The sequence below is a fragment of the Podarcis vaucheri genome, assembly GCF_965113315.1.
Source record: "Podarcis vaucheri genome assembly, chromosome: 3".
Lineage (NCBI taxonomy): Eukaryota > Metazoa > Chordata > Lepidosauria > Squamata > Lacertidae > Podarcis > Podarcis vaucheri.
The window spans coordinates 57,058,781-57,083,230 of NC_138761.1; the positions used below are offsets into that span (position 1 = coordinate 57,058,781).

Consider the following 24,450-nt stretch of genomic DNA (forward strand, 5'->3'; position numbering starts at 1 on the left):
AAGAGCAATGCACACCTGTATTTTCAATGTTCAGATAGACAGAACACCCCTGATAAATTTTTCTGCCCTTGTGAAAACACCTCAATTCTCTATGATGGTTTGCTTAAGGAAGAACCTGAAAACTTGGCTTCAGGTTTTCCTTTAAGCAAAATCCAGAAGAAAACATAGAGCCACTCTGAGAAATTTTATTGAAACTTTTGATTTCCCAGGAAATGTTTTGCCTGAAGGGGAACTCAAATTTCACTCTAAATGTAATTTGGGAAGCAACTCTATTGCAAGAAAAGAATGACAGTAACCCAGGGCTAAAAAAGAAGAGATTTGAGACCCTAAGATGATTTTTAAATTTCATCATTTCATGTTTCATCTGATAAATAGCAGACTGTCATGTAGCACCTTCCAGACTAAGGGTTGTATCAAATGATGACATTTCCACTCACACAAGGCAAGGCACTTGATTATTGTTGATGGCTCCTACCCACTGCACCCTCCTTCACATGTATCCCCACTCAAAAGGAGCATCTTCTAGGCATTGCAGGGCCACGTGCTGCTATTGCTCTTTTCTACTAGCCTCCCATTTGACCACTCCCACTGTGAATGCAAAAACTCAAGTTCTTTGAGGCCATCTTTTATATGCAGCGCAAACCTATCCTGGTGTGGCAATTGCAGAGGGTTTCAAAGCAATGGCTGCAGCATCATCTTACGTAAGACAAGTCATGGGCATCTTTGGTGCAGGGTTTTAGCAAAGGGGCTGTACACTGCAGCAATGGGACAAGGAACCCCCGAGCCTGACCTCCACCATTCACGCAGCACAGCACAAGATTCCATTTTGCCATGCTGTTGTTGTCTGCAGGATATTTTCTCAATCAGCAGCTTAATTTGCAACCCAAACCCCATAGCATGTGGTGGTGGGAGGTGTTCTGGGCTGCCCTGGTGGAAGAGCACTTTGCATTATTGGGAGCACCAAGCGCAAACACAGGACACGGAAAATGCTGCATCCCCAGCATGGCTGAGGAAGCATGGCTATAGTTAACGCTTCTCCCAAAAACTTCATTCCCAGATATCACTATAAGTGAAAGCGGTCTCTGCCCAGGTTTGTGAGGGGTGCATCCCCTGTCTGGTGCTGCTGCATGCTGCTGGGCAGTTGTTTACAGTTGTTTACATCCTTGAATGTGCTCGTTGTGTGTGCGCACCAATGATTCACCATGGGGGTGGTATTACTAAGGACAGTGCAGGAAGGTGTTTGTGCTTCGTGCTCCCAATAATGCAAAGTGCCGAGTGGGGTTTGGATGCTTTGGTTTCTGAGTTGGAGGATCGCCGGTACCTGCACTCAATTGTGGATTTCCCCTAGCCTGAATTGCTCTATTACTCAACTGGGAAGAGTTATTTATGATGCTGCCGTAGAAGCAAAAAATCTTAAAACATAACAAATAAATTTACAATGGAAGCTCCAGTGCGGAGCCAACTGTCCTCTTCTCCCCACCCCAGCATCCAAAGAAGTGTCCTACTTTCACAAACAAATGGAGATTTGCTGGTTTTCTGTTCTCTTGAGATCAGAAACTCAATCCCAATGGGGCACGCTCCCCATTCTGTAGCAGAATTTGGGAGGGTTTTTAGCAGTCAGTACCAATTCTGAGACAATCGTTTGCTATGTAAAATGTGACTATGTTAGAAGTAGCACAGTTAAAACCCAGATACTTGCCAGTACTGATAAAAAGCACTCTTGGGAATTAGATATAGATTTTAGTGGATCATTTCAGTACCAATCTATCAAATACTATCATATGCCTTTGACGGTATGCAGAACTGGCAAATGTTATAATGGAACAGAATAACAATGATGAGCACTACATTTGTAGCACTTATAAAAAGAAATCCGGGATTGATAGATTGGAATGACAGTGTTGGCAGACCTGAATCTAAGCATTTGTACCGTATACTTAGTAATCAGAACAGTGGAAGAGCTCCCAAATACTTAATGCCAAAAAGCTTTCGTAATGTCTTTCTGAAGCCTGGTGCCAAGATAGTGCCGAATAATTTTCATCTTGTCACTCACATCTCCCTTTGCATCTGCTGTTGCAACATGTGAACGGTGACCTGGTTCAATATGCTTTAATTAATTAATAAGGAAAAAAAGCTGGTTGACAGATAATTAGCAAGAGGGGAAAAGCTCTTCAAACCTGGGAAAATTCATATTGCCCAGTTTTTTTCATTTTGCCAGGCGGAGTGGGGAATGAAAAACTATACTGATGATGAAAAAGCCTGGAATTTCATAATGGAGCATTTGGGAAGCATCAGCATCACTCTCATTGTGACACGGTGCCCCTTTTATTCATTGGTGCCGTGCCCCAGCCAGAAATGTGAATAGTCTTCACCTTTAGTCGTCAAGCAGCCATGTTGGGTAGATAGTATTTTTGAAAATGCCTGGTATACATACTTGAGCAAGAATGGAGGAGAAGATCTAGTGGCCAAAGTAAAGATTGTACTTCCCCAAGTCAAATAATTGTGGGGTCAGACCATCAGATAGTCATAGATGTATCCTCTAATTAGATACTACCTCTGGCTTTTGCTTTTCCATGGAATAACACATTTTCATGATGCCAAACGGTAGCTATTTAGTCTCCTTTTGGGCATGATAAAATAAATTAAATGAGGAGAGAACCTTTCAGTAAGAGGATTTCATTATGCTTAAATTACCTGCAGGCAGTGCATTATCACTGAAGTCACATGAGCATATATGTGAAGTTAAGATTTATTTATTTATTTGTGCCCTGACATGCATTGCTTTACACTTACTTACACTGAATCACATTTGCCATTTTACCACTCGTTTACTCCGTTTGGGTAGGTCCTTTTGGAGCTCTTTGAAAATCTCTTGTTGATTTTGTGTCATCAGCAAACTTGGCCACCTCATTTTCACCCCTAATTCTAGATAATTTAGGAATGAGTTAAAAAGCAAGGGTTCCGATTCCAATCCTTGGTAGATTCTACATCTCTCCATTTTGAGAACTGTCCATTCATTCATGCTTCCTGCTACTTAACCAATTCCTGATCCACAAGAGGACCTCTACTCTGGTTCCTTGGCTGCTGAACGTATTTGGTGAAGTGCCTTGTTGAATGCTATATGAAATCCCAAGTACACTATGGCAACTGGATCATCTCTATCTATATGCTTTTTGACAATCTCAAAGAACTCTAATAGGCTCCTTGCTTCTCTTTCCCATATCTGCTCTGGAAGGTCCCTCAATCCTCTAGGGGAGATTTTGGAAGAAATTGGAGAGGGGGGTGGCAATCATGAGGAGAGCTTCAGAAGGAGGTGGAATTGCTCCTCATTACACTAACTGATGCATTCTGTCAGCAGAAGGCGATACCATTAGATACCATTCTCAGCTCATCACATGTGAGTACTTCATTTTGAAATTCATAGAAGATACCAATAAATAGAACAACAATAATAATCAATGCTGAGAAAATAACATTAATCTCTTCAAAAAAAACACCCATGAATATAATGTGTGTTCCTATCCAGCTCTGTTGCTGTTATCTAATTATGTAATTATTGCCTCTTATATAAACCATTGTGATCTATTTACATAAGGAGGCATCACAACTTTAAAGGAGTCTTTGATTACACTTTTGATCTTTCTTATCCACCCATTGGGTTCCTTAAGGAAGGAAAAACTCTCTGAGGGTATGATACTGCTCTTGGATAACTCAACATTGAGGTTGGCGTGCGATAAAAATCAATTTAATTTCCACTTCTCCAGGCATCCAAGCCTGCTAGCTAATCTGCTAATTGGGTTGCAGAAAGAAGGGGATGCGAGTGGCAGGGGAATAAAAAGCGAAAGAGGGTGAAGGAACACTTTGAGATTTTGTAGTGGAAATTGTCAACAGGTGCTTGGAAGAAATCAGCTTCCTCTGACTTTTGAAAGGTCAAGGATCTTTAATAGATAAGAAATACTCTTTATTAAATAGCCTGCAGTATCTCTTCTATCCATTAATGATAGATTGACCTTCCTTTGAATGAATGAAATCTTACTCCTTTGCCATTAGCTTTGCCAATACCAAGAGCCAGGCTATTTAAGACCATCTATTTCCCTTGGTTATAGTTCAGTTTCAATAATAAACAGGAAAGTTAATTAAAAATAATAGCAATGTGAGGACTAGCCGGTATGAAGCCCATGTTTTCCATCATAAGTGATTAACAAGTAGCATGACTAACATGACAATCTGATGCAGATTTACTCAGAATAAAGTGCCGTTGGGTTCAGTGAGGTTTACTCATATGTAAGTGTAGATAAGATTACATAAATTAGGACCAGGTGTGCAGGGCAAGTGCATGTTTGTTAAGTACGTATTATTTATCTTCTTCACATATAAAACAGGACGATGTGGGGTGAGCAAAACTTGGCTCTATCCCACTTCCCTATGCACTCTGTTTCATGTAAAAAATAGGTTATCCCACAGCCATTTTAAATGTGGACAGGGAAAACCTATGCTTTACATTGTTGAATGGATAAATAGTTTGGTTAGTATTTGCAGTCTGAAGAATTAGCATAAAAACACCTCAAAGCTCCCAGGGAGGACAGCTGAAGGGCTGTTGGATGCTGAGGATCTCTGTGGTGGAAACTTTCTCCTTGCTGCAGTGTAAATGTCCATGGATATCACTTTTCCAGCTATAGAGCTCCACAGGTTGTGGGCCTAGAAGTGTATGTTGTAGGGGGTGGGCTTGGTTCTGTAGGATTCAAAGCTCCCTTGTTCCCTCAACATAGGGGATTTCACCAGTCCTGGAGCTGGCATATTTATTTCTACCATTAGTACTAAGGTGCAGAAGTGGGGAGGGAAGGAGGACAAGATGAAAAAACCAGAAAATCTATGTGCCCCAAACTTCTGCTCAGGCTAGAAGAAGCCAGCAGGACTATGGACGCCATGGAAGGCCTACCAGAGGTCTCTCCCAGGTATGTCAGCTTGCTCTGCCAAATGCACAGTATGTCAAATTCAAAATCGCGGTAATCAAAATATACATGCTCACAGTAAAGGCTGCATTTGGGTGGATCAATCAACTGAAATTCTTTTGATGAATTAAACAGAATTAAATTTGATAATTTGATAAATTTAAGAAAGCTTTTTTAAAAAAATGCTTAAAGAGGTTCAAAAAAATGTGGGCGGTAGGTATTGCTTTTCCCCCTTGTCTCTTCCACAAGGGAGGAACCTCTAAAATAATACTCCAACATGTAAGTGCATATCATTCTCATTCATATATATATATATATATATATATATATGCTTTCGTAGATTTTCACGGGTACAGGAATGCAGGTTTTGGTGTCTTCGGGTGTCTTCCCGTGTAAGATATATATATATATATATATATATATATATATATATATATGTGTGTGTGTGTGTGTGTGTGTGTGTGTGTATGTATATGTATATAAAACAGGATCATGGGGTTGGAAAGGGACCCTGTGGATCATCTAGTCCAACCCCCTGGAATGCAGGAATATACAGCTGCCCCATATGGAGATAACACCTGCAACCTTGGCATTATCAGCACCATGCTCTAACCACCTGAGCTATGATTTTTTTTGCTTTACTCATAGGCAGATTTATTTATTTCTAAATTATACAGTACATTGACTAAGATTCCTTTGATCAGGTAAATAGCCTTAGTTGCAATACTACAAAACAACCTAAGGCAATTTCTAAGGAGGTTTGCTGTCTTCTCTGTTTTATAATCAGCAGCTCTGTGCTTTGAACCACTGTGGGGCACGCAAAATTTCAGTGCCTACTATTCCCCTTAGCTGCTAATGATAACTGGAATTGGGTGGCTAATGGGGTTGCAAGATCAGATAGGTCCCCTGAGATTCCCATCTTTGCCACTTCCACATCTGACCTTCCTACGTTGAGCTAGAAGGTCTGAAGGTCAACTGAACACACTTAGAATTCTCCCCATGATTGCTCAGGGTCCCCATTCAGCTGAATGTGCATACAGTACACCATCAGGCCCTTGATTTCAGCACATGAAAGTCGGGTGGTGGTGATAGGCATGGGGGGGGGTAATTGGAAGTGGGGTTTGTATGCACAGCCCTGCACCTCCCCCATGCTTTTCTTTTTTTTTTGCCAGGCATTTTTTGAATATCTGAGTAGAGCTTCTGTCTCCATTGACTTTTCAAACGGTCTTCAATTGACTCTGAGTCTCTAACTGTGCCATAATACTCCTGTCAGTCACAACATGGACCTCACCAACATTCCAAAAGGGCTAGGGCATTACATACATTTAGAACACCTTATATATACATCTGAAAGCATAAAATATATGAAGAGGCCCTAATTTCCACTGATTTAATTGAGACCCTTATAGTATTCCTTGCTTTGGGTGAGGCTCATAGAATTTTAAAACTGCCAAATCCATCAGGGCAGTTCTGACACATTCTTTCCTTTGACGAAACTAATGAGGAAAATTAAGCACCTGCATACTAAAATACCTACTTTAATAAAATTAAAGTTTTATATTCCACCTTCTTCTGCTGCATACCAAGAAAGGCTTTACTACAACGTTCCCGAAAATATGTCAGTGCTGCTAACTACTGCAATAAACCTGAAGCTACCAGCTCTGGTGATTAATCAGATTTTGCTCTAAATGAGATTAATTCAGGGAGTTTCCACAAGAAAAACAGTTGGGGCATACATCCCTCTTCTGATCTGTCCTGGGGTCTTTTTTATTTTAGTTCCTTTTTTCCTTTCTTTACTGAATTTGAAATGAGGCTTGTGCTATAATCTTGCATGGCAATGGATGGCAGATACTGGATCATTCCTTTGATAAACATCTGAAATGCTAATGAAGGGTGGATGTAGTTCTGAAATAGCAAGGCAAATGATTTTACAAAAATCTGGAGACTTTTTTTTAAAGGAGCCAACTTGAAACACTATTTTTTTTGCAAGCTATATTGTACCTCCCTCCCCCACCCCACCCTTCTTATTTTTTTACACATGCCAAAAAACAGGAGGGAAAAAATCCTACCACATCAAAATGCAGGAGCATGAAAAACTGATGAGCTTTCAAATTGTCCTCTTTTGCATGCAAATCATATCAGAGTTCTCATTAGCATAAATGCATGAGCAACTCTAAATGCTTTTAATTTCCAATCTCAGCCAGCAGAGGAGTAATTTGTCACTGTCAGGGTGAAAATCTAAAAAGAAAAAGAGGGAGGGAGAGAGATTGGACTCCATGCTAAATTGGAATCATATAAATTTTTGATTTGCTAATTGACTGATGCTGCAGTTCAATCAACTGCCTTGAAGGTGTAAATAATTCAATGTACAGTCAAAAATAAAGGAGTAATATGCTTTTGCTGAAAGCATATTAGCATTCACTGCAGCAGGACACACCTGACCACATCTTTTCCCCCCTCCATCCCTTTAGACAAATTATCGCTTTAAGTTGGCAAGTGCACTTACACTAACAAATGCAACAACTACTCAGCAAACTGCAACCCTTCAAATGAATATATATTTTGTACCGGAAACAAGATTTATAATTTATTTTACAGTGAATGTTCCAGGAAGCCATATCTAGTCCCCCCCTCCCCATTCAAGAATGGTGTGTACTTGTAGCTTTCTAATGCAATTATAAAATCTAGAAAGTGCTCCAACTGAAATCTAGCATTTCTATTAAGTTTTAATTAGCCTTTTCCCTTAATCAACAGCTTCAAATGTCATATGCAAAGTGTATTTATTGCAAAAACACTGCTCATTAGTGTGCATATACTAAAGGGTGATGTTAGAAGCCACACAGGTTAAATGCAGTCGTTTACATCATACAGTGCTTGTATAAAATGCAGTGTTTTGTACACTGACTGGCATTCGTCTTTTACTTTATCTTTTATCACTATTAGCCAGCTTGAACACCACTTGGCAGAAAGCTTGGGTACAAATTGAACAAGGCCTGGAAGAGGAAATAAATGCTGGAAGTACATTCAGGTTGCTCTGAAGTATTACTAAGTCAGGAGTTGGTTTATGTAGTATTAAAATAAAAAAGACCATGTCATGATTTAATTAACAACTCTCAGCACCCTTAACAAACTACAGTTTCCACAATGCTTTGGGGGAAGCCATGATTGTTTAAAATGGTGTGATACTGCTTTTAATGTTTCATGTAGATGGTGCCATTCTCCCATGCTTCACCCATGTTCCCAGAACCCCCAGGCAACGGTTGCAGGGTATGTTTACTTTAAAGAGAGCATTGAAAGCTGTTTTGTGACATCTTTGTCGTATAGTAAAAGTAAAGGTGAAAGACCCCTGGACGGTTAAGTCCAGTCAAAAGCGGCAAATGAGGTGGCGGCACTCATCTCACTTTCAGGCCAAGGGAGCCGGCGTTTGTCCACAGACAGCTTTCTGGGTCATGTGGCTAGCATGACCAACCACTTCTGGTGCAACGAAACACCATGACAGAAGCCAGAGAGCACAGAAATGCAATTTACCTTCCTGCCGCAGCGGTACCTCTTTATCTACTTGCACTGGCGTGCTTTTGATTTGCTAGGTTTGCGACAGAGCAATGGGAGCTCACCCCGTCACGGGGATTCGAATTGCTAACTTTCCGATCAGCAAGTCCAAGAGGCTCAGTGGTTTAGACCACAGTGTCACGCATTTCCAAATGTATATAGTAAGCCTACAAGTTATACATTTAACTTCTATGTGTGTGGCAAAAAAAAAAAAAGTTCAGAAAAAATTAAAAGGGTGAGGTTTCAAGAAAAACCTGTATGCGATTTTGACTATAGTCATGGTCCCCCGAATGTAACCCTCATGTAAGTTGTGGATTTACTGTACGAAAAGCACTCCTGTGCAGTGAAAAGGTATTTTAGTATGAGGTATCATACTAGGGACACAGGTGGCGCTGTGGGTTAAACCACTGAGCCTAGGACTTGCCGATCAGAAGGTCGGCAGTTCGAATCCCTGCGACGGGGTGAGCTCCCGTTGTTTGGTCCCTGGTCCTGCCAACCTAGCAGTTCAAAAGCACGTCAAAGTGCAAGTAGATAAATAGGTACCGCTCCGGCGGGAAAGGTAAACGGCGTTTCCATGTGCTGCTCTGGTTTACCAGAAGCGGCTTAGTCATGCTGGCCACATGACCTGGAAGCTGTACGCCGGCTCCCTCGGCCAATAAAGCGAGATGAGCGCCGCAACCCCAGAGTCAGCCACGACTGGACCTAATGGTCAGGGGTCCCTTTACCTTTACCTTAGTATGAGGTATCAGTTGTCTAGTTAGTGTGGAAATACTTTAAACAAAGAAAATAAATATTGCCAGATTGGTTAAGGGATTTATACCCTAAGGGATTTATACTCCTAGGGAAGTTTACAAAAAGTTGAAATTCCAATAAAAGAAATTAAAAACAAAACATTAAAGCACAAAAAGTGTAAAAGCACTCAGTAGAAATAAAAACGGACACAAAGCAGCTTTAAAGTAGTGGGCACAGTATGGAGAAATAGAGAGAGGGGCTGTAGTAAATATCCACAAATGAGGAATATGGGTAGCTGTGTGTATATAATTACGTCTTGATTATAGAGAAAGAAAAACGCAGGTCAAAATCAGCAAGCGTACTGTACATTCTTTCACACAAGCACTTGTACATGCATAGAGACTGCTTGTACCATGTAATGTGAACAAGCCTACTGTTTTGCTTGGCTGTGGAGATTACAGAACATGAATATGCTTGGTTTTCTTTTCAGAGATGAGAGTAGACATTGAGGATCTGAACAATTAAGTAGAAGATTCACTTAGGCCAGCTGGGAGCTGGCAACTGAAGAGAAATGTAGGGTTTTTGGGGGTGGGGTGGGGAAGATTCCCCTACCACATATGTACTTTTGGGGACTTACAGTGTGGTTATATACAGAGGACTGTCCTCTGCCTAAAGGATTGGCAGAAGGCAATCCTTTCCCCTCTTCTTTTCTGAAGGAGTTATCTATTTGAATAGTTGCCCAGTCCAAGGCCACTTCAAAAATAAAAACAAAACAAATCAGAAAAAGGATAGCAGGGGCCTTGAAGTTACCCAGGAAAAACACTTGGACAGCAGACTAAATGGGCACACAGGTCAGCTGGTCACAGAGTGAGATGTATTGAATTTATTTTTAAATGATAGGAATCATTTCTAAATTATGCACATCTGTCCTTTTTGTGATATCTTTGTAAGTAGCTAACCTAGTTTAGAGGGGAAATTAACATAAAAAAATTAGCTACCATAATTTAGAGGGCAGCTTTTTCTCTATTTTGCACTGATTACGTGCTTGGTTTGGTTGACTTTGTGCAGAATCTATGAAGTTGTTCCTCTTACTTAAAAAAAGGAGAATTAATACATTGTTGCTTATTCAGCGGAGCTTGGATAAATTCAAAGCACACGCTGCCACTCTCAAGGTTAACAGCTTTCACAGCAACAACCAGGGGTGTTGCTAGGTACTTTAAAGACTCAGGGCACTGGGTCATAGCACATATTTGCATAAAATATGCATATGCTAATTTATATGTAAAGATTCAAATTTAGGCTGACTTTCACAGGGGGGAAAACAAACTTGCTGCCATCGGGGCTTAATTTGTATGTGGGTAAAATAAGATGGTAGATTCTGGGATCTCATTGTCCCTATTCTTCAGGTACCTGACCATGCTGTAAGAGAAGTTTTTAAAAAAGATTTATTAAAATAATGCACAAAAGGCCCAGGGCTTGGCACCCCCCTTGGCAATAACCATATTACTTTGATATACTCGAGAATTCTTCATGTGGTGGCAGTGAGTTTGGTATAGCAGCAAAACCTTTCGCAGATGGTGAGGTGTCATGTGGAGGATTTAAAAGCGTAGGAAAATAAAGTGTTCTTTGTCTGACATGGCATAATTTATATTTCCTTTTTCATAAAAGAAGGGGATCCCATTTTTATTTTTAGATACCAGGGCATCTTGTACTAGATACACCACCCTAATAATAACCATGTTGATATGAGTGAGTGGCTCAGTTCAAGCTTAACGCCAAACCATTGACTCTTGGAAGAAGCGACAGACTTGAGGGGGCCTTTCCCCCCCCCCCCCAGGTATGCTCAGAATCATTACTTACTTTAGAATTTCTGGTAAACTGTTACATTTGTACCTGCAAGCTAAGGTTTGTGTGCCTAGCTTGCAGACCAAAGACTCCCTATTTTTCCAAGTTCGGGAGTAAATGTGAGACTGATGGCACAATGCTATACAGGTCTAATGAGAATTCCCACTGAGCTCAGTGCTGCTTACTTCTAGGTAAGTAAATCTAGAATGGTCTCTCTCCAGTCTTGTTCTCATCATGTCAAACAGTACTGTGTCCTGAGACAGTGAAGAAGTCAGCTCCAAGCATTCACTCTCCCATCCGTGTTTTTACGCACACACAACTTCTTAAACTCAAGAGCGATTTTCCCCATACTGATCCCAACAAAGAGAACAAAGAGCTCTGAAAGTAGAAAATAATCCTACAGTACTAGAATGAACAGTGGCCAAGTGGCTTAGAATATTATTCAGACTGTGAGGAGACAATTAAAACCCTGCTCCAAGAGATTAAAGCACAAAAGTACCAATATTTCAGGCTGTTTTTGGAAACACATCTTTAAATATATGGATTTTTCCTCCTTTAATCCCTTGTTACATAGCTGCCTCTGGTAATCTTGTGGTTTATGTCTCATTCATGCAACAATTGTGAGCTAATCATTTGGACACAGTGAAAGGGAGCTTTTTTTAATAGGAGAAATTAAAACTCACTGTAACTAATTGTTGGTTAATTCTGCATTTTGTACCACACATGCAGAGCATAATATCTTTTCACAAACAAATTTCACCCTAACAATATGGCTAAATTGTACTTTAATATTACCTGGTGGTTTACTACAATTTTACCACTTCAGTGTGATTTTAAAAATATATCTGGGAATACAATGTCAGGATAAAAAGTGTTACCCTAGAATGTGAAGTCCATGGGTAAGATTCAATGATAACCAGGAAGTATATTAGTAATTTAGCAATTGTAATAAACAGGAATTTACATGCTTGGCTTTGGCTGGATCCTGCTCAAATCAGAAGAGTGAAAGGATGATGCCTCAATTAAGACAGTGCTTAAGTCTCATTTAAACTGCTGTGTAAATTCAACTCCCATTCATTTCAATGGGACCAGAGCACAATTTCCTTTTTCTGGATCAAAGCCAATTTCTATAGGAATTTAAGGAGGAAAGCAACTGTTTCCCTGAGCGACAGACCATCAACAGAATGATTACTCTAAGTACACATTTGCATAACAGCTTCCCCTGCTAATGGTTTAATTCTGGAGTGCACAGAAAGAGCAAAGAAAGAGTCCTTCAGTAAATACCTCCTACTTTGATACAAGGAGACAAGTTGCTCAGTAGCAGATCCTGTACTCTTGATGCATGCTATGGAAAAAGAAGGGAAACAATGGCAATAGCAATGTCACATATGTATGGTTATGGGGGGGGGGAGTGGAGAGTAGGAATGAAGTGCCTCAGATGCTCTTTAGAACCCACTCTAAACCTCCATGCAGATGTGCTGAGCCTTCACAATTCCTCTGGTGCTATAAAATCAATAGCCAGGAATATCGTGGTAGTGATGGTAGATTATGGCTAGGTGAGCAAAAAACAAAACAAAAACAAAATCCTAAATGCAAGTTGTCTAATTGCCTCTTAAATTTAACACAAATGAATTTTATTCTTCAGTCACCCAAGTACCATTTCATTCATTGATCAGAAGAAAACTAGAAAGCAATAGCACTGATAGGCAAAATTGTTGTTGTTGTTGTTTAGTCATTTAGTCGTGTCCGACTCTTCGTGACCCCATGGATCAGAGCATGCCAGGCACTTCTGTCTTCCACTGCCTCCCGCAGTTTAGTCAAACTCATGCTGGTAGCTTCGAGAACACTATCCAACCATCTCGTCCTCTGTCATCCCCTTCTCCTTGTGCCCTCCATCTTTCCCAACATCAGGGAAAGATGTAGGCAAAATTGTAGCAAACAGGTAATATGAAACAACAGCCCAGCGATGACAAACAAATCCAGTAAAAGCTATATGGGGGACATGAAGAATCGGGGAGGTGGCTTTGCAATATCACATTTTTTCTCAGGAAAGAAGCTTCATTTATTTCAAGGCAGTTACTTCTAAGTAAAGTGTGCCAAAGCTAGCCATTTGTGTTTTATACTAGAAAGGCAGCACATTTTGAGAGTGGATGAAATAATGTGGACAGGGTGGAAACTGCTTTAAACCAACATACCAAAGAATGCATGGCAGAATCCTCCATCCAGCATCAGACTAGCAGCAACAATCTTCCATTTTTTTGTACTGCTCTGGAAGCTTATTTCTATCTGCAGCCTTAGAATGGTAGCTCCACGTTTCTTTTTCTACCTTCTTTATAAATGCCCAATTGACTTGATTTCATTTTTATTACAAAAAGGTGGCAGTCTGGCTTCCCTGCTGGCTTGGAGCCAAGTACATGTACCCCATTTTTTGAGGTCCCTCAACTTCTTCTCAGTAGCCCTACATTCCACCCATTGTGTCTTGAAATGTTTGGTGTGTCTTATGAGGCCTGTCGTTGCTGCTGAGTAGCTGGGTTTTCAGTAACCAAGGAAGTGGCTATCACCCAAGGCCCGAGAGGCACACACAGAGAGAAGTAGCATTGTGCATGACAGACTCTAGAAGATCCTTTATGATACACTAAAGTAGTTTAAATAAAGACCTGAGGGTAATGGCAAGTGGTGTTCTGTCATTTTCTTTTCTGGGTCTGCCCTGTAACGGATTATTCCTTGATGCCAATTCCCTCTCCCTCTGCCCTCCTTCATTAGCTGGAAATTATAGTTTAAGGAACACCTGGTATCAATTCTTAAGGTCTGAGTCCATGTCTGAAGAGCAAGAATAAGGGTGGCTGTACCACGGAGCTTGCCTGAAGAGAGTGGTCTTGTGGTGTGTTTTGGTTGGGTGCTAGGGGTCTGTAGATAGGCATAGCAGTTGTGACTTTGGCATATAAAGTGATGCTTATTTGCAGTTACACAGGTGCAGCTACACAGAATCACTATGAAAGTGATTGTGTTGCCCAGGCTGGTAGCAGAGGGAGGTCTCGCTCATGCAACAGTAGTGAGTTAATCATTGGACACAGTGGAAAAGATGTACAAGCTGATGATGGTATAAAAGTGATTGCTCCAAGGCATGGGTAGGCAAACTAGGGCCCAGAGGCCGGATCTGGCCCAATCACCTTCTAAATCTGGCCCACGGACGGTCTGGGAATCAGCATGTTTTTATATGAGTAGAATGTGTCATTTAAAATGCATCTCTGGGTTATTTGTGGGGCATAGGAATTCATTCATTTTTTCCCCTTCAAAATATAGTCCGGCCCCCCACAAGGTCTGAGGGACAGTGGAGTGCCCCCCTGCTGAAAAAGTTTGCTGACCCCTGCTCCAAAGCCTCCTGCCTGTGCATTTAGATTAGAGAACGTTTCAGGGAATTTCACTGGGAATACTAATGGCAGTTCATATCCAGATCACCTGTGCATGCACCCACTCGGGGGGTCGGTGGGAATGAGCATAAAATAAAAACCTTTGTTTGTAGGGGTGCAGACATGTTAAACAAAAATTCACTCGGCTTGCTTGTTAGCTATTTATTCTGCAGTGGCATCAGCTGAGAAAAGCATCTGTTCTACATGCCCATTGCTGCCATAGAAGGGGAAATCTGGAAGCACTAGCAACTTGTGGCAGATACTTACTGGGTCTGTGACGTCTCCCTTGGTTAAAGTGCCAATACACGAAGCCCATTAAACAGCAGGACTCAGCATGTGGGGAAACTGTTGATCTTTGCTGGTGCTGGCAATTAGACTTGGCTCGTTTTGCTGAACTGATGTACTTCCTTTCTGGATCCCTTCAGCAAGATGCTGCCTGTGCCTTCTTGTGCTTGAGAAGCGCCTTTCAGATTTGCTACGCTGAACTCTGTGTGAGGGAATGTGGATCCAATTGGCTGCTGAATCGTTTATTTTGAAGCATTTGAGCGAGGAAGTCAGCCATTAGATAGCCAATATGGCATCGTAGAAGGTTGAGCTAGGAAGATATAGAGTTAAAATCTAAACTTTAAATCCTAACTGAGTGGGTGAGTGTGAGCCAATTGCCCTCTTTCTACCTCACTGGATTGTTGTGATAGTAAGAGGGGCAGACCATGTGTTGCTCTGAAGGAGGGGCGCACTAAATATGTGAGAAATAAATTCAATGCAGCCTATGATTTTGTGATTTGTTTAGTTTTTATACAGCTATAGCAAATTCTGTGATTAATATAATTATGAATACTTGCCTTTTTTTGGCTTCTAAACCAACCTTTTATGGGAGGGAGGAAAGAAACCCAGCAAGGAAAGAAATGCAAAATGAAAATAACCAGAGTTGGGTTAACCGTTATAAGGATGAAGTGCAAAGACTGAGACTCTTAGCTGCAATGAGAATGATTATATGTTTAGAGCAAACAAATTCCTTCTGTGAACTTGTGGTCAGCCATCTGGAAGCGAAGAGACAGTTTGATACCCTCCTATTCATGTATCATTCTTTTCTCAGCTGTAGACTTCCTTCCACTGATGTAATGCTCTGTGCCTGATGCCAAGAACAATTATGCAAATGTACCACTATTTCGTAATGGAACTGCTGAGTCTAGGGACTAAATTTTGCAGTGCTCCCTGCTGTGTCCTTTGACTCTGACCTGGAAAAGACAGTTGTGTGTTTCCTGGGGGAGAGAGACTTAAACAGAAGAAAAACACCAGGCAGAGACACTTAGACTTGTCCACACGGGACCTATATGTAGATTTGCACCTCCTTGTTACCCCAGTAATGTAGGGATGCCCAAATAACACCCTCCCCATCCCAGTGTTATCCTGGATCTTTCCCCACTTTAAATGCAGGCTTTCACCCCCCCCCCCCCGGTCTTGGTCATTTCAGACTTTCCAAGAATGGGAAAACATCACATGGACAACACTGGGATGGAGAGAACACGATTACTATTATTATATTAAATTTTGATACCACCCTTCATTCAAAGATCACAGGATTGTTGGTTGGTGTACAATATAAAAACACAAGAATACATACCCCAATAGCAAACAAAGCCTTTCCACACACACACCCGTGAATCCCAACTCAGCCTCAACCCAGCTTTGACTTGCAATATTAACAGTGGATTACATAGCAAGGTTGGGGGTATGGGGCATTAGGGGAGGGTTGATACCTCTGGTGGGTGACACATCATGCTCCTTGTAAGATAGTTTGTCCACCTTTGGTACCCACCTTGACCTCAGCTCTCACCGGTGGATCCTAGAAGCATGTGACAGCTGCCACACCTTGGATGTGGCTTTGACTGGCCATCTAAACCAAGTGAGGGTAGCTGATGGGTCTCAAGCCCTCAATGAGTTAGGGACTTCCTCTGCATGGGAAGACACGCTTTAGCAGATTGAGCAGATGAGACCAATAGTGGGTCCAATGGTCAAGAAAGTGGTTTCTGCAACTGCTGTAAAGGGAGGTGAGGGGCAGATGGGGCCCAAAGGTAGCCTATCTAGGAGAAGGAAAAGTAATCCTAAACCTCCGCTGCCTTGCAAGATATCTTCAGGAGAAGAAAAGGATGTGAAACCTACACAAATCCAGAGTGGAGTCCCTAAGATGGTTGGATGGTGCTTTGTACAATTCCTTCTGGCATTTCCTGCAGCTAAGCTGGTGCCAGAGGTATTGCTCTGCTCTCCTTTGAACCACATCAATGAGGCTGAAAGGGTTTTCTTGTCATCCAGGCAAACCAGGACCTCCATACATGCTGTCCATGTTTGCACCCTGGGGAGGTCACTTCAGTGCTGCTAACGCAGCGGTTTGACTCCCACTCCCCTGGAGGTGCGCTCCATTGTCTCTCAAGATGGAGGACAACATCCATCTGCAGGGCTGCCATAAGCAGGAGAGAAATGGAAGAGGATAGCACTGGAAAAAGACCTAGAGAGACAAAACCAACTGCTTTTCACCCTTGCCTTCTCTTTTAAGTAGCCTCTCCTGCCAGCAAATTGGTGGTGCTTTGAAGCGTCCCACGCTGCTGTCACCAGCTCTTCCTTGCACCTATTAAATATACTGCTAAAACAGGTCACAAGGGCAAAGAAACACTTATTTTCAAGGCTGGGCTTCATTCTCAGTAATAGTATACTTTTCTTATCCCTAATAAAATATTTTTTAAGAAAGATTCTGAGCTTAACCCCTCCTCCCCTAAATACTGTGGCTCATTCCTTTAGACATATATGCAAATCAAGTTCTCAAATTCAAAAAAAAAGAAATAGGTCAGAAGCAAAGCTTTATGCTTCTCTTGCAAAAATAAAATTTAATTAACGATTGCCAAAAGCAACAAGACTGAGTTCTTGGCAATGTACTGATTACAGTTATTAGGTTTTTCTTCAGGTCTTGAAGCAGAGTGGCTAAGAAATTGAGCTACAAATCAGGAAGTTCCTCATTTGAGTCACCTTTGTCATGACCTTTCCAGCTATGCAAGTGCCTCTCTCTCTCTCTCTCTCTCTCTCTCTCTCACACACACACACACACACACAGCCCTCCATTGGTTCTATAGTGACAATGATACTCACTGACCTTTCAAGATTGTTGTTAGGATTCTAAGTAATAAACTGAAGCACTGTGAAAATCTCTAAAATGACCATATAAGTATATACATCCTAAGTATTATTCATATTGATTTCTTTTAAAAAATATATCTTATTTTTAATGGAACATAAAAGTATAATAGCAAATGTCAAAAACAAAAGTAAAAGGGATATCTAGAACTGAACATAGGGCAAATTTCTGTACTGGAATCAAGTATAACAGATCAATATTACATAATACCGTTAGCTGAACAAAGTGGGCTAAGCCTCTCACCACTCCCATGATAAACATGAGCCCTCTCCTCCTGCCTCAACTATTTCTACTCAGATTGGGACCCAGAGACTGTTGCTAATTTCCACAAGCAGTAGAGGATGACCTAGTGGTGCAGAATCATTTACCTGACCTCCTGGCAGGTGAGTTACTGCTGCTTACTGGGAGGTGGAAGTATGAGGGAGTAGGGAGTGCAAGATTGTATCTGCTGGTGTGTTGGAACTATACTGACCCTGCCTATCCCCTCTCCCTCCCAGTAAGCAGCAGTGACTTGCCTGCCAGGATGCCAGGTAAGCATTTCTGCCCAACCACACCGTCCACTATTGCCCCCCCCAAGTAACTGCAGAATCTCCTTGTGGTGATGCGCTGTCACTCTGGATAACGGATCCCCAAAACATCACAACTTTGTGGCCACACACACACACACACACACACCTGTTAGTGTAGCATAATGAGAGGGAGTTGTAGACTTGGTAACATCTAGTCCCATGGAATTCTAAGGGGCCAGACAAAAATAGCTTGTACAGTGGTACCTCGGTTTTCAAACATAATCCATCTCAGAAGACCGAGTTCTGAAATGTTCAAAAACCAAAAACTCAATACGGAAAACTCAGTACGGAAGCCACGTGGAATGTTCAACTTCTGGGGCGTGTTTGAAAATCGAAGCATTTACATCCGGGTTTACAGCATTCGGAAACCAAAATGTTCGTCAATGGAGCCGTTCGAAAACCGAGATACCGCTGTACTCATGACCATATGAGTGCCTTTATCAGAGGTCATTTAGTACATTTACACCTCACCTTTCATCCATCACAGAGCTCAAGATGACTCCATGATGGATTTCAAGGTGGTCTCTTATACAAATGCAGACCAAATATAAAGCTGCTTAGCATCAGCAAAGTGACTCTATTATGGATCTTTAGGCTCAGTTCCCTTTCCTATAAAGTGCATATATCTTGACTCATTTGCACCTTGAACAGTAAACTCTGCAGGTGCCATTCATGTTCCCTTCATCTCCCTGTAGCACACTGTGCTTTGGGTTATGTGTGTCGATATGTTTTCAGGGAGAGGGGAGCTGATATGAGGAAAATATTAACTGAGGACAGGATGTGGGGTGGGACTTGATAATTTTCTTGTGCCTTGTGTAGATTTCATAATTGGGTCTTGCCAAATACATATGTTACCTCATTTAACTTTGTCCCTTCCATGTTATTTTAAACTAACCCTTGCTTTCAGTAATGGAGTGGGAAGAAAGGGAAAAGAGCAAACATTATTACTTTACTTACTTTGCAGAATTGCCAAGAATGCCGCCAGCAAATCTTAGGCAGATTTAATTCTAATATTAACTGGTTCACTTACTAATTAATCTCCTTTCTCCTTTGTTAGCAACAACATGCTTTAGAACAAGAAACAGAAATCTAAGAAACTTGTCTTTGTGTAGCTACATTGAATTGTAGTGTGCTGCTTAAACTTTTATATACAGTGAACAGCATGGTAAAATGTAATGTTGCATTTTATATTTAGTTCCTTTAAAACAAGGATGGCCAACACCAACATACAAGATCCAGCCTGCAACCTCATCCCCAGAAGGCATTTTCTGGTCTTAGTGGCCTTATAATAACAGTAAAGCTTTCAGAAATAATGATTCTATGTGTGAAATTCACATTTGGATTTTATATGACGTATGTAAATAACTGTGTACAAAAGTGCTACGAACAAGCACATGAGTGTAATAGCTGTATCCCACTTACAGCATTCAATACAAATGCAGTAAGGGGAGGACAGGAGTGCCTGGCGTGCTCTGGTCCATGGGTTCACGAAGAGTCGGACACGACTAAACGACTAAACAACAGGGGCAATCGGAACTACCTTCACTGCTTCGTTCACCACATCTGTGTCAGTCATGCTCTCCCGCTGGTGCACGATTTGCATCAATCTGAGATGCCCTTACATAGCATGCAATCTACAGGACAGGAAGCCAGAGTCCTGTTCATTCTCATAATACATAATGCCAGGTATAGGCTGATACTGCTGCATGGTTCTAACTAGCAGTGGAGCAAAAACTCAAAGCAGGAAGTTCTTTGATTATGCAAGCACCCCTGCTCAAATGCAAGCACAATTAAGGCAGTCTCATGAATAGGCAGTTTCTGCTTGCGCCCCTAAGCCATTTGCTAACTGCTACCAAATCCCCCACCCTCAAGAAAAATAAGTAATCTAAGGGGAAGGGGCAGGTAGCAGCTGGAGGGGTGTTAGGCGGGAAGAGTTTAGGAAACGTCTCCTCCTTCGTACATGAAAGCCTGGCAATGACAAACTGCAGAATCCTGCCCATTGGCGGCATCATCTAGCCAGTGAGAGGTCTATCAGCTTGTAGGTCAAGCCCATGATCTCCCACAGCATCACTTGCCTAAAGGGGGGGAGGCCCAGTGAGCTTCTTCCATCTTCTTTGAAGTTCTCCACAGCCCAAGGGGGAGCCATATTTCCCCCTCCATCACTTCCACTTTCTGAGTTGCTTCAAATGCTCCGTATCTTTCGAAGGCGTTCAAGTTTTCAGCAATAATTCCCAAAGGCCCATTTGATTTTGAGGGCTAGCACCATTTACTAGTTGCTTGCCCATTATTAATCCTACCTTGACCACTTCTTTGCCCATACACTATTATCTGGAGAACTGATTTAGACCCTGAGATTCTAGAATTTGGATTTTAAAGTATAGGTAATTTATAATTGTAGAATTTGTCTTAGGACAAATATAATTTTAAGATTTCAGAGTATATGATACTTTTCTGTACCTATAGACTTCCACACCAGATTACTACTTTCCCCAAATATTTCCCCCCTTAACTGTAACACCTGAAGAGGACTATTGCTGAGGATAGATTGTTGTCTGTCATATTTATAAGAACTCTTAAAAACTCTTTCTCCCTGTAAATTAAATGGAGATATGCAAATATATCCAACAAGCAACACAGCAAATAATAAAACAGTCTCTCTTGCACAAGCTTTGGATAAGCTCTCTGTGGCTTTGGCACAGCCATTCCAAGTATTAAATTCTTTATTTTACACGTCATTTTCATGCACTTTTATCTCACTTGCGTGAGTTAGATAAGGGTACACAATCAGCCTATGTTATTAATCATAGTTAATCTATTCCATGTTGATAAGTAACTGTTTGATTTCAGATTTTGCTCCAAGGGCTCATTCAGGATTATATTTCTAACAGGAACAATGGAATCACTTCTCATTCTTTAAGTGAATCATCAGAAGTGGTGTAGTAAAGTTAAATCACTCGACACCATTTCCTTCTAAAAACAAGTATTTTTTATTTTTAAAAAACTGAATAAAAATGAATGTCAATGTACAGATGTTAATGTTATTAAAATGTTCAGCTACATCATTTGCATTTTGCTAGCAATGTAGGAAATCTAAGGAAACATTTTGTGCCAGTTAGCGTGAAACTGAGCAAAGTGGAGAGCTAGTGAGCATTTATAGAAGAGGGTTAGCTAGAAGATGGCATATGATTAAGACCTTGTATACGTAAGCCAGTGCGTATTGATACATGTGGCCATTTCTCTTCTTCAGTAGCTTAACAGGGAAAATACAATTGTCTTCAGAATTGGATGATATACCATTTTATAGATCATCACATGACCAGACCAACAAGATGTCATTTAGCGCATACACACACACACACACACACACACACACACTATACAATTTAATGTATATTTTATATAAACCACTTAGAGGTTTCTGTAAATAAGTGGTATACAAAATCTGTTAAATAAACAATTAAAATACAAATAGCAAACTCATTATTCACAGGCTAATGCTTATGTAGCCCAAAGAGCGAAGTACTGTATTGTCATACTTGGTGGGGCCCACAGATTGGCAGAAATAGAAAATGCTTTGGGGGAATATTCCTAAGGGAAAGAACAAGGCAAAAACAGCTCAATGGTGAGCAGCCATGGAATGTTAACTTTTGGAGGGGGGCAGGGTGACAGGAAACCAGGGTGGAGGAATGGAATGGAGTATCCTGGGAAACGCCATGGCTGGCTGGCTGGAACTTTAAGCTCCCCTTGCGCAACATTTTGTTACAAGTCCCACTTGTGTTCCTTAATTGTAGCTAATATAATCAGCTGCAGAGCAAGCCAATTGGGCGCCTGAGGCGGTGCGCATACCCTGCGCTCAGAGGTGGGGCCAGCTGGGGCAGGACACACTGTGGGGCCTCCTAGGAGTCTGCCTGCCTCCTGCCTCTCAGCCTCCCTACAGCTGAGGGGGAGGCAGCTGGTGGACCATTTGGGGCAGCGCAGAGCCTGTGGGCGCACAAGCCACCGCGCCACTCCCAGGAGAGACGCATGGCTCGGGCGCGCTGCAGTCGGGCGCACTGGGCGGTGAGTGCCACCCAGCATTTTGTCACCCCACTCAGTGGTGACACCCGGGGAGACCCGCCCCACCACACCCCCCATCCTCTGCCCCTGAATATAATCAGATAGTCTCAGTTTTAGGTCCTGTTTAGACACAATGACCCCCCAGTCTGCAGATAGGGCTGCGCATACTACCTGCACTGGAATACAGATGGAAATAAGTTACTTGTTTCAAAAAAGTTACTTGTTTCAATAAATAGTTTTCAACAGTAGCTATTTCTTAAGTGGAGAAAGGGCTGAATAGGCAGGAACATTGGCTCAGCATTTTAGCTCGCTCCCCATCCCAAACTCCTGTGGTAGCAAAGCTAGGAACACTTTGCAGTGAGGCCGCCACATCATTTGGCAGCAAGAAGCCATGCTAAAATGATATGATGTATGCACTCTTATCTGCTCATTGGAGGCTGCTTATGGGACTGTTACTTGCACATGACTGCCATATTTTTATAGACATATTATGCACATCCTCCATTGTGAAGGAAGTCATATACATGGTGCTGTCTGATCTTATATTTAAAGCAACCCAGGCAGGTTAGGCTGAGAGAGAGTAAATGGCTTGAGATAAATCCATCGACTGTTTGCTCTCACAGTACATTGTTCCATGTGGCTGTATTTTGGACTCTGTTTGTACAGGATGGATCACATTCAAACTGAGTATAGGTATAGGGGAAAAAATGTTCCAGGCTGTGTTTGGAACTTCTGCTAATTTAGGAGCTGCTGTTGTGGAAACTTGTCGACTTCTATTTCATTGAATAAAAATCTGTGCATATCAGTTCTAATGGCTGCTCATGAGACTGGCCTTTCCAGACAAATAGGATTGTTCCTCTTCTCCTGTAATTAATTCTGATGTGTGTGTCTGAATAGTATTTCTTTCTTGTGCTACTTCGGCTTTCATATTTAATTGAAAATGTGTTATGTTTACAGAACATCAGAGACAAGGACATCATCTTTTAACTTGCGTGTTACAGCCTCTTTAAGCCACAAGATGGCAATATCAGTTATATGGCTTTCACCCCCTTTTTACTGTCTGTCTTATTTTTCTGATTTTCAAATAATTGGATTCCTAAAAGTCATCTTTAGATTACAGAGGTGTTCTGTAATCATGTGATTTTAGGAAAACTATCACTAGCAAGTCTTAGAACGTTTCCTCTAATAGATTCTTTCAAACCAGAACCTGCGTTAACAGCAACAAGAAAACAAGCTATATTTTGAAATTGTTTCTGAAGGACTGCAGCTGTTCACTTTAAGAGGACTCAGATGGAGAGGCAGGTTGGGTTAGAAGGAGTTAATGCTTTGTGTTTATAGAAGCAGTTGTGCTCGAGTGATAAACATCGGAGGGCAACTTGTATAACAGGCCCTCTTTAATGTTTCAGACTAGGTTCAAATCATTTGCTCAGAAGTGTCTCACTTTTAAATTTTGAAAATCTGGTCACATCTAGAGCTGAAAATATAACTTTTGTCCTTGGCTCTTTACGTACAGTCTCTGGAGTGTTCTTTGCAGATGCTTTTGATAGGAGTAGCAATGTATCTTTCTCCAAATAAGACGGATTTCTGGTCCAGAACAAAAACTGCTGGAAGTTGTACTACAGGTTCTCTACTGATCACAAATAGTGATCAATAGTGAAAGTAGTGACAATGTCCTCTCTCTGGATCTTTCCTCAAAACACAGATCTTAGGAAAGTCAATGCTGCTGGTTAGCTCAGTCTAATTCATACTCCCAGTAATTTGATATATGGAAGTGTAGACTCTCCCAATAAATGTAAGAGTTTCTCAAACTACTCGAGATGTTTCACCTGATGAAGAACTCCTATGTTTCCTTTGAATTTTAGCAGCATTTCAGTGGCAACTCTTATCTTTTTCAGTTCATGGCTAGTGGGACTTGCACTAGCAGACATACATAAAGAAGCGTGCTCAAATTTTTAAATGATGGAATGTTTTTTGTTTAAAAAACAACAGTATTCTAGCAGGTAGGAAAGGCACAGGGTAGAAACATGGGAGCACTTGGGAATGTGTCATCATATATTAATATAGTATGTGTAATGTTGTGCAAACTGAGTGGTAATGTTTTCCCTGCGCAGTGAATTTTCAGATGAAATTGGTTCTAGAGTTCTTTTATC

The 24,450-nt window shown here is 41.3% G+C and overlaps 1 protein-coding gene and 1 long non-coding RNA gene across 2 annotated transcripts in view; both read left to right on the forward strand.

Annotated features, from left to right (window-relative positions):
- Nucleotides 1-24,450, forward strand: part of LOC309528145 — a 219,515-nt gene that overhangs the window by 95,160 nt on the left and 99,905 nt on the right. The gene's annotated exons all lie outside the window — the stretch shown is intronic.
- NOX3 (NADPH oxidase 3) overlaps nucleotides 3,234-24,450 on the forward strand; it is a 70,392-nt gene continuing 49,175 nt past the window's right edge. Inside the window, exon 1 of the mRNA XM_082215260.1 lies at nucleotides 3,234-3,397. The gene's annotated coding sequence lies outside the window, so the exon portion shown is untranslated. The remainder of the gene's footprint in view (nucleotides 3,398-24,450) is intronic.